Raw genomic sequence first — 10692 nt, 5'->3', positions numbered from 1 at the left:
CGCCCGCCCTCTGCGCGCTCTCAGCCCGCCGCCAGGCGCCGGCAGCCGGGGCGAAGCGGCAGGCGGGCAGGCGCGGAGCCGCGGCTCATGCCGGCGCCGCGCAGCGCCGAGCCCCTGGGCGGAGGCGGGGGCTCCGGCCGCGGCTGCCGGCAGTAGGGGTGGGGGGGAGAGCCCGGGGCTGGGCGGGCAGTGTCCCTGGCGTGCTCGGGGGCTGGTGCTGCCGAGAGGTTTCCCCCTCGCGCCACCTCCCCCCGGCAGGACTCGCTGCGGTGCTATAGGGGTGTGGGGGCTCGGCCACTGAGCTAAGCCCAGCGGTAGCTCCGGTGGAGGGGCGCGGGTTCGCGAGGCTCCGGCCCGGGGGAAAAAAACGAAAGGAACTCGGCGGGCCAGAGGGTAACGTGCTGCTGAAAGTGGGGTTTTGGGTAAGGGGGATTTGCCCCGTTATTTTGGCTGCAAGCTCCACCTGAATGGGTTCACGTTAGGACACTACCTGGTGGCAGTGATCACTCAAGCTCCAGTGAGAAAATTATTCATCCCATAGCCAAGGCACAGGTGCCTCGGCAAGTGCTCGTCCAGGAGCCGAAGGTGCTTCACTCTGCCCAGAACTTTTGTTTCACTTTTAAACAGGCTGTTGCTGATGGCCTTGAGCCATTAGTTTATAGACCAATCCTACAGCACGGGACCCGAGGGTGGTCTTCTGTACCAGCACTTAGGCTTCAGTAAGATCACAGAAAACATACTTAATGGGATCTTAGTTGGCATTATAATACTTCCTACCATGCATATATTTGTTTTCTCTGGGTTACAGTTGATGTTCTTTCTTTTCTCCAGGTGGAACAACAAACTTGCGAACAGAGAAGAAAAGAGTCCCAGAAAATGGGTTTAAAATGACCGAATACCCTTCATATAGCAAATTATGCACTTCCTCTTCATGGCAATGGCAGCAAAATCAGCACAGTGTTTCCTCTGTCCTGGGACCCTGCACCACGCTTGTCTGAATGCTTCCACCTCAAACTGGCTGCCCCAGCATTTTACGGAAGCTATCCTCATTCTGACTGCAGTCTGTAAGTCCCCACTACGCTCTCAGGTGGCTCTGTCTTGAAAATGATGAAGTGCTTCCAAAGAATTATAGCATTGTTGTTGTACTGTTATTTTGAAGTGTCCTCAGTGTCAGGATATCCTGACTCGGAACAAAGGGGTTAAGAACAAAGAAAACAAATAGTGATACACAGTACAGTAGCACAACATTAACACATTCATACAGTGATGTATGGTGTCAAAATTGATTTTTTTTTCCTCATTTATATAGTTTCTTGTGGGATTTTAGGTTTTTCATATTGGCAGATGTTGTGCAATTGCTTTTTAAAGCAATATAGTTTCTGCTAGAGAGGGATAAACTGAAATACAAATGTAGAAGGTGACAGCATACTACTGAGTGAATTACACCTTAAGCCAAAACTGCTCTATTTTGGCTTTGATGTACAAGAAGTTCCATTAACTTTATTTTTCAGCTACAGTTTTTCATCTTTGCTCACATCTGCACTTCCTGCTCCCAGCTGCAACAGAGATCAGAAGTGATAGAACACCATGAAAGAAAGGCCATCCTGGTAGCATTTCCAGCTTGACTGCATACAACAAATACCAGGAATCTTGGAAGAGAAAGTATTTGCAGATGCCCAGCCCCGTGTTCAGATGGATATCTGAATACTTAGGTGCTTAACAACCAGAACTCCTGATAGTAGCAGTAAGCAATCTTCTGAGTTTTCTAAATCGATAACGTTGTTTTATATCATTAAAGCTGTGAAAATTTAATGCCAACAGTAGTTGCGTCACTTGGGTAGGTACCTGCCTTGTGGATACATTCAGGCAGTGAGAAGTGAAGCATTTGTACAGTTGTACTTTATGGTTTACAGTTCTACAGGTGCAAAGCAAGAAGCCAGTCAGAAACCAAAGGGACAATATAGACTTGTTGCATAGTTTTGTCCTTTCTAGAAACCATGTAATAAATAGGTTGCCCAGAGAGCTGGTGGACACCCCATCCCTGGAAACACTCAAGTTCAGGCTGGAGGGGCTCTGAGCATCCTGATCTATCAGTAGCTGTCGCTGTTCATTGCAGGGGAGTTGGACCAGATGGCTTTTAAGGGTCCCTTCCAACTCAATCAAATCTATGATTCTGTGATTTTAAATGTAACCAGAAGTATATATATTTTTCCTGTGAATGTCAAATAATTTCAAATAAAATAAATTGCTCTAGATTACTTGCAGTTTCTTCCTGCTTTCTGGTCTGTTTAAGGATCTTTTATCTGTGGGTAAAAGAAATGAATTGTGTAAAAAATGTTTCTGGCATTAATGGGTCTAACTGTAAGTTAATACATCTGATTCTTACTGAACTTGTTCTTTGAAATTGTACTAGGTCGAGTGATTACTTATCTTTAACTCATCTGAGGTTTTTGCTGTGATTGATTGACTTTCCTTTTCTCTCTTTTGTCATAATGGAACCAGATAAGCACTGCTCACAAGAAAGCCTGGGAGGTTGGGACACGGTTTAATGATGTGGTGATGATGGTTTGATGGTTGGACTAGTTGATGTTAGAAGTCTTTTCCAATCTAAATGATTCTATGATTCTATAGTCTATACTATCAAGTTTTCAGCCTCAAAAATCAACTGTAGCATCATCTTAAAGACTTTCCAGAGATAAAATCTTCGTCTTTTTTAAGTTCTGGACTTTTCTGACTTGAGTTGTGCAGTGAAGTTCACACAACTTGAAGATGTGACCTCAATATAACACTTCTCATCACATTTGAGGAAAACCATCAGTAATAAAACGTAACATACTCCTACACAGAAATGCACTCAGCCCTTTGTGACAGTTTTTGAAGTAGGTCTTGAGCAAACTCACCTCATCTAAAACTTCTCTTTGGCCTTCTCGACTCCAACCACATTGGAAGGGAATCTTTGCATAGAGGTAGAATCTTTGCATGAGACTCCAAATCACAGAAGCACAAGTGATGACAACAGAAATATGAATGTACTGGCTCTGGCCCTCGTCCATACCAAGCAGCAGTGTCAGGGACAGGAAAGTGGAGTTGGAGTTGGGTCTGGAAACCTAACAAGGCAGTATGTATGACAGGTAGACATGAGAACTGGAAAAGACTTGCAGAAAGGAATATTGTGGCTGGAGAAAAGAGAAGGGAGTAAGATGACAGATTAATAGCTAGTGTTGCATAATTGGTGTGTCTTAAAAAGTTTTACTTGTTTGCTTATTCACTCCAAAGTTATGTACCAAGAGCAGCAGCAGCAGAGTTGCAGGCCAGATGGTAGAGGAAGTGTATCTTTCCAGCCCGCTGAAGCCTGCAGGGCCATCATTAACCCAGTGCTCTGGTTTTCATTGCAAATCCCTTTCTTCCCTTTTCTTTTCCTTTCTTCAAAGAAAAAGAAGGGAGGGGAAAAGAGGAAGAAAAAAAAAGAAGAAACGAAAAGCCATGGTTTAAACTGGCAATAACACCATCCTTTTGGCTTTGAGCTATCCCACCCTGTGCCAAATACAGTCTCCAACAGCTCTCCCACAACAAATCAGGCCAAATACACAAAAGCTGTAGAAAAAGAATGGTGAAGAAAGATCCTTGATTCTCTCCCTAGCCCCCCAGCCTTTTCCTTTTGCTTCTCTCCCCAAGCTTCATTCCCCAGCAGCGACATCCTCCTGTCTGCCAGTACTGTAAATGATGCTGGAACCTCCAGTCTGCAGCTTTGTTGACAGCTGCCTTAGAGTGCAGGCATCTGTGCCTTTATGTATTGAGGGAGCAATGTAAAGGAAAAGTTACATTCCATTATTCCTGGCACTTCTGAGAGCCAATGTTTCAAAAAATGGCACAGATTGTTAGCATAGCAAATTAATCACAAGTAGAAATTGTCTATTCCATCAGTTAACCCATACCACTGCACTGTGTCACAACTTACAGTTAGGCTTTTCCAAGAAGATATCTGAAAAAAAGTGATATTATCTGTTTATACAGTACATTATTTAAAATTTTTCAAAACTAATTAGCAAACATTAAGTAAGTGGTCCAAATATTAGGCACCAGTTTCAAAGACCATAAGATAATGATTTTTAGAAAGTACAAAAAATGAGTGTTTAGATGGCACTCATTAGCAGAATCATCTTAAATTAATAATCACTTATGAAAACTACGCCTTTGCCTCTGTCCTTGGGGTTGTAGATTCATAGACAGACAATAGGAGAGGCATTTGCCTAGGGTCAGAACCGAGTGGTGATAACATCAATGGCATAAACTTATAGAAGGCTGGATGCTGCTGTTATACATCAAGAAGAAAATTTGCTGCATAGTTGTAAGGCAGCATAGAAGGAGCACTGGAGAACACAATAATGTGAACAACTAATGTTTAGAAAGGACAAGGAACTGCTGGAGAGACATGGAGAGTACGACAGAAGAAACATAAGCAGGCAGAGGTGTGCAGAGCTTACAACCTCCTGCTTTAAAGACGACCTGTTCCTGTTCCTCCACTGCTTTAACAATGTTAGTATAATTTTCTTATTCATTACCGCACATTTGTCTTATTTCAGATATCTATTTTAATTTTTTTCTTATTAATAAGAACAGTGACTCTTAGGTAGCAACTGTCTCATTAAATAATTTTGTATTTCTCTGGGGACAATTACTATGTCTTAGCTCTAGACTGCACATACTAAATTCTTTAAGCTCTGCACCATAATTTTTCCCCCAACCCTGACATTGTTTTTAATTTAATATTTTTATTACCAATTCTTAATTTATTTTTATCATTCTTTTAATGTGTACTCAAGGTACACCCTAGGAGATTTTTTTTACTTGCTACCATCCTGTGGTACCATGCCAGTATTAAGAGTAGAAGGATGAATTTCTAAAGGAAAGGTAGGATGCACTATTTGTTACTACCTGAGCTGCACACAGCATCACTCCTTGAGAATTTCACCTACTGGGAAATGTTAAAGACAGATAATAGGTTTACAGTAATGTTCTGGTTATTGCGGATACTTCAAAAAACTCCTTTGAAAAAGGTTCTGGAAATGGAAATACGTGGATTGCTTGATTTCTGTAGGGCAAGGAGTGAGTTCTTTTTTTATTCTTAGCACATACGAGATAACACATTTTTATGATTAACAATTTGTACTACTAACTAAGCAAAAATGTTTGTGGTAAAGGAATAAACAGAAGTCCATAACTAATTGGAAACAGTGAGATTGTGTAATTTTTCCATTGCCTGCTTTGGAGAATTAAAAGTTCAGTTTCAAATCTCCCACATCCTATGGGGCTTTATGGGAAATGACAGACATAAGAGATAATAAAGACAGCTCACCTTAATAAACAATGATAACAAAACAATAAAAATAAGATGCTGATCTCTCATTTTTTGCTGAAGGAGGATTAGGGAAGTTGCCACCACTATGATGTCTAACGTTACTGACTGATGTATCTGACTGATTCCTTTATTTTATGTCTTCCCTGAATTCTTACATTTAAGCCTGAGTCAAGGTCAAGCCAAGAGATTTCCTCAAGGAAAGTTCTTGCTCAGTGATCACTGCAACTGTTTTGTGTTGGATGTTTAATAATCAGTGATGGTATTGGAGTGGGAGGTTAAGAATGCTACAGCTAATTGAAAATGTAGGCAGAGAATAATAACGTATTACATAGGATAATGGAAAGGCTAGTTGTCTTTCTAATAACCTTGTGACAGTAACAACTGCATCATCCGTCAGCATTATTTTTTGGTGAATACGTAAAGAAGACTCAGTAGAGAAAGAAAATAATCAGATGAAATATGCGTATCTGACGTACATTACTGGTATTACGTAATTGAGCGTTCTCAATGAATTCCAAAGGGTTACTGCATCTTTAAAGCTGAGGATGTGCGTACATGTTTTCTCAACTGGGACATAAGTACCTAGAAATTATGGCAACAATTTGAAAGAATGCTTTTAGCACATCTTTTCCTTTCAGCTTTTCCATGCTTGCATCTTGCATGACAGTGGTGTGTGCAGTTTGCTGAAGGGATGGACAAGAGATACAGGGAAGTCGTGGGAAAGGTCTAACCGATGCACAAACGTACTACTGAATAAACAAGCTCCCTCTGACCTAGATCCTCACAACTGCAAACATATTTACTAGTAACCAAGCTCATAGAGTTTCTTACATATGCATCTCTGTAAATGTAGCTCCAGTGGAATTAGCAACAGTGGACTTCTGGTGTCACCCCTGTTCTGGCACTTTATGACTGTGCTGTCAAACAGCATTGATAGTCACAAAAACATGTTGGTTCTTTTCCTGCATTAGAGATTCTACTCCAAATGTAATCTTGATGCTACAGAAAGAAAAGTCTGAGTAGGTAGTCTAGGAGAAAATTCTATCTATAACTCGTTAAAGGCATCCAATGGGTTGCCGATGGAAGGGACATTTTCTGGAAAAACTGAATTATTGATTATAATATATGCTGCTCTCAATAATGTAGTTTCAGCTGCGGTGCACCTTCCAAGATATCCTGACCATATGTAAACCTATGTGTTTCCTAAGATATCTGTTAGGATTTTTTATTTTTTACTTTAACTAGCCGTTCAATACTTCCAAGCCTTATTTTTCTAAGGCCTGCAATATCATACGTGAAGTCAATTACAAGGCATACCAGTTACTACATCTCCCAGTTTTAAGACATTTTGGTTGTTCAGTCTAGCTTTTCTTCTACTGACAGAGAGCCCATAGCAACAACAACAACAACAAAGTTTTCAGTCACCTCTGGGAGAAGAGAGGGCTAAACATGAGAGTGATTGCTCCCACACTCATTTTCAGCCACTTGCTGTTGTGCTCTGAAGATGCTTAATTCAGAAACCAAGATCAGATTCTTAGAATGATAGGTGATATTTTGTCTCTATAAGTACAGACTTGGCAAAATGTCACCTTTTTTGAAGCCTGCAAGGTACTGACCGTACTCAGAGCAATTGACTAAAAGATTGCTGTGTGCCTCTTTTAGCTAAGGAAAGGGCTCAAGGGAGCCAGGGACAACTCTGCTCTCCAGTTCTGTATTCACTTTCTGTGTAGCTCTATTCAGAAACCTCAGCATTTTGAAAAGTGGAGATGTTACAGTCTTTGTTCCTGTGTCCTAAGGTTAGAGCAAAAAAAGTCTAAATGATGGTGTAGTTCATCTTCTTGCTAATATTGGCTTTTTCTTAATGGAATACTCGACATAGATCAAATAAGTGAAACGGTTTCTGTTATTCTTATCAGGATCTTCTTATGCACTTCAATGAAACCCATTACATAGATTTGCTGTTATTTTAAAGTATAATAACAATGTTCAAGTAATACCAGATGAAACTGGTTTCAACCACCATTAACTTTGGCTTTTCAGAAAGGGAAAGAAATCCTCTGGTATTTCCAGCCTCCGTTGGAACGCTGGCACAGGAAAGAATTTACTGGGGCTAGCATGCAAGGAAGTGATGTAACTTTTACCAGATTGTGTGACTATGTGGAAAAAAAATCAAACATCAGTTGGCCTATTACTCTATTAAACCACCAATTTCCTATGCCAGCAAACTGGAAAATGAACTGCATCTCCTTCGCTGACATTTGCCATCTGCATCAGCTGCTTTCTTAAAAGCTAGTTCCAACTATGCCATCACATGTGCTTGTACAACTCCAAGAGGAAATACTTATTTAAGTCTCATTTTTTGCATGAACATATACTTCCTTTTCTAGTCACAGAGCAAACAGAAGTGCATGCTCATCTAGGGCTGCTGGTTCCTTAACATTTTCTTTTTACAAAGTTCCGTAGTGCAGAATATAATTGCTAGCATAATAAAAACAGCGTTAGCAGTAGCAATGTGGAAAACAGAATTTGTTTTATGAAAATGCCAGACTTTGGTTTTATTTTTAAGAAATTAGAAGTTAAAACCAAATGTCCATCAAGCAGAATTTTAAAAATTGCAATAAATTACTTTGGAGAAGGTTTATTTATTTTTTTTCTTTTGACATAGCTAGTATTCTGTAGAGATAACTTTAAAACATTGCATTAGATCCTATAACCTGATATTTGAGTAACATTTAACCTGGTATTTGAATAACATTTGAAAAAACATTTTAGAATACTAAGGACTAAATAAATTAACAAAACAATAGTGAAGTAAAATTACCAGAAAAGGTCAGAATGTGGTGCTGGTTGTTTTAACAAAATGAGAAGCAACTTCCCCTCTCTGAAAGAAATGTTAATAGAAATACATTTTTCGTAAGTAAAAAAAAAAAATAAATGAACAGTCTTTTGTGTTGCTAAATTATTCCACTGAAAAGTTTTCTGCTAACTTTAGCAATCTATTAAACATTTCTATCTGAAAGTACATGCAAGTAAGGGTGAGTACTGGACAATGTGAAAGCAGGGATGAGCATGTATGGGGGCACAAAGATTGGTGGTGTGTAGGAATGTTGTACATAGTACAGAAGAGACAGGATGATTTGATAACATCTATGTAGTGCTTTAAAATACTTTTGAAGCAACAGTAGCAAAAAAACCCAAAACGAAACAGCCTTAACAGGTTTATATTTAATGTCTTTTCCTGCAGATTCGGGATCAATGGATTGGGACGTACCACAGTACGAGGAACTGGTAGATGTTTCTCTGTTGACCCAAATGTAAACTATGGAGAGAGAAATGGTTCAGGATGAAATGTAAGAGAACCAAATACCTGCAAATTTCAGCAATTTGCAGGTATCTACTACAGTTATTCTTATTTCATGAAAAGGACAAAGGAGCAGAAATTAATTAAGTAGGTGATAGTAGGTCCAAATAAGATTAAAAAAAAAGCTAACTTACTAAATTATGTATTTAAGGCTTAAAGGCAAGTATAAGGTTTTTTTTTTTCTTTTTTTTTTTTCCCAGATATACAATAGTTTCAGGTTATTTGAAATTTAATTTTTTAAATTAATTTTTTAATTTTAAATTTAATTTTTTTTTTTTTCCTTTATTACTGAAAGACAATATACCTTAGTATGTATGTGACAGTGCAAATCAGTTTGGATTAGAACAGTTTGGTAATAGATGGCTGTGTGGCCAGAGCCTTCTTTTACTAGATGTTTTAAAAACATGTCCTAAATCTTATTCAGTGCTTGGTGTAAGAAACAGGGAAATTTTTCCAACACTAAACTTAGATACCCAGCTTGGCCAATGACTTAAATTGAAAATGAGATGGTCACCAAGGGCACAATGCAAAATACCAAATTATTCTTCCCCTCTGAATCACTGTATCTCAGAGCCTATATCTTCCCTTTGGCCCTAATAGGACCCATAGGAAAACAGCTAGATAATCAAACCAGACAAGTTTTGTGCTGGTATTTGGGTAGGCTGCTTGCACCCTAAGTTACAGTGATGCATATTGGACTAGCACCTGGGGCAAAGTAAATGCACTAAATTGTAACACTTGCTCTTCAACAATTGTTTAGTAGATTTTGTCACATCTTTGGCAGAAATTCAAACAACAGAACTTTTATTCTTTTTTTGTTTTGAGGTTTTTGTTTTTTGTTTTGAGGTTCAAAGTGTTTCATTGCTCTCTAAATAAATAAATATTTGTATCAGCTGAGCTTCTCGACTTTTGCAGAAGTGGAAGGATGAGAATAGTCCTGAAAGTGCTACCCTTCAGTAGTTTCCAAGGAAGAGAATCTCATGAGAAAATCCTGATGTTAGGTTTTCTGTCTCACTTCAAAATCCTAAGATAAACTGCCAAAACTGTTCAGAATTTTAAATACTTATTTGAATAAAATGGACTCAGCAGAGCTTAAACATGTCAGCAAAATTGCTTGAAAAGTATAAATTCTACATATTCAGACTTTAAAGATCTGGAAAACAGCAGTGATTATGTCTGTATGAATATTCATAAGTTAAGAGAATGAAAGACTCTTGTTTTCAGCAGTTGTCACAATATCTACTTTTATTTATGGTGTTTCATTTTATTAATGGCATTCACTCCCTTTCTCTCTCCTTTGGACAGTCTCTATGGGGAAGTAAAGGACAATGAACTGTGCTTTTGTAATGGTCTTACATCTCTACAGATGTCAGAACAAGAGCATCCAAAATATCTGCCATGCATTACAGACACCCCTAGTAAGTAGTTTGCTTCTTTTCTGAGCAGACATGAATTTAACTCCCTACTCTATCACACGTTACTTTGTGTGTTCATAAGAAATTCCTTTATCTGTATCTAAGCTATCTAAACTCAGGAGATCCTCCTGGCTCCGTGGCTGGCCATGTGAGACAACTCAGTGCTGCGATGAGATCTGAAGCCTACTTCTTCTCGCTTGTCCCTGATTTCTCTGGGATGAAGGCCAGAGATGTAAGCTGCAAAATAACCATGCTACACTGGATAATATTGGTTGATTAGGAAACCAGAACTAGTGGCTTTTAGCCTCCTATAATTGCCACATTGGAAAATGATACCTTTTTTCTTATGGCCTGTATGGACTGATATGTTACTTTACCTTAGAGGAAGAAAGCAAATATAAATATGCTAGGAATAACAAACCTTTACATAGTATAGCAGCAGATGCATTTTTAAGGATCTGGCCTCAAACAGTTTTTCTGGACTATGAAGATTTATAGCAATCTTCTCACCCTTAGAGTTCAAGTGTAACTGGCAAGGAAGGTTGTAAATACAACAA

At 39.0% G+C, this 10692-nt stretch overlaps 1 protein-coding gene and 1 long non-coding RNA gene across 4 annotated transcripts in view; one reads left to right on the top strand and one right to left on the bottom strand.

The window, feature by feature from the left end:
• LOC122183644 overlaps positions 1 to 2082 on the top strand; it is a 2959-nt gene extending 877 nt beyond the window's left edge. The window contains exons 1-3 of one of the 3 annotated variants that reach the window (XR_006180303.1): positions 246 to 393; positions 832 to 1064; positions 1512 to 2082. This is a non-coding gene — a long non-coding RNA (uncharacterized LOC122183644). Of the gene's footprint in view, positions 1 to 245; positions 423 to 831; positions 1065 to 1511 lie in introns of those variants that run through there. The other 2 variants (XR_006180304.1, XR_006180302.1) reach the window with 2 other exon arrangements.
• PDE7B (phosphodiesterase 7B) overlaps positions 1 to 10692 on the bottom strand; it is a 164766-nt gene that overhangs the window by 82372 nt on the left and 71702 nt on the right. The window lies entirely within an intron of this gene.

The sequence above is a fragment of the Lagopus leucura genome, unplaced genomic scaffold (assembly GCF_019238085.1).
Source record: "Lagopus leucura isolate 7727_CA_CO unplaced genomic scaffold, USGS_WTPT01 Super-Scaffold_73, whole genome shotgun sequence".
Lineage (NCBI taxonomy): Eukaryota > Metazoa > Chordata > Aves > Galliformes > Phasianidae > Lagopus > Lagopus leucura.
Note: the sequence above shows the minus strand (reverse complement) of the source record. Positions and strands in the feature narration are given on the sequence as shown.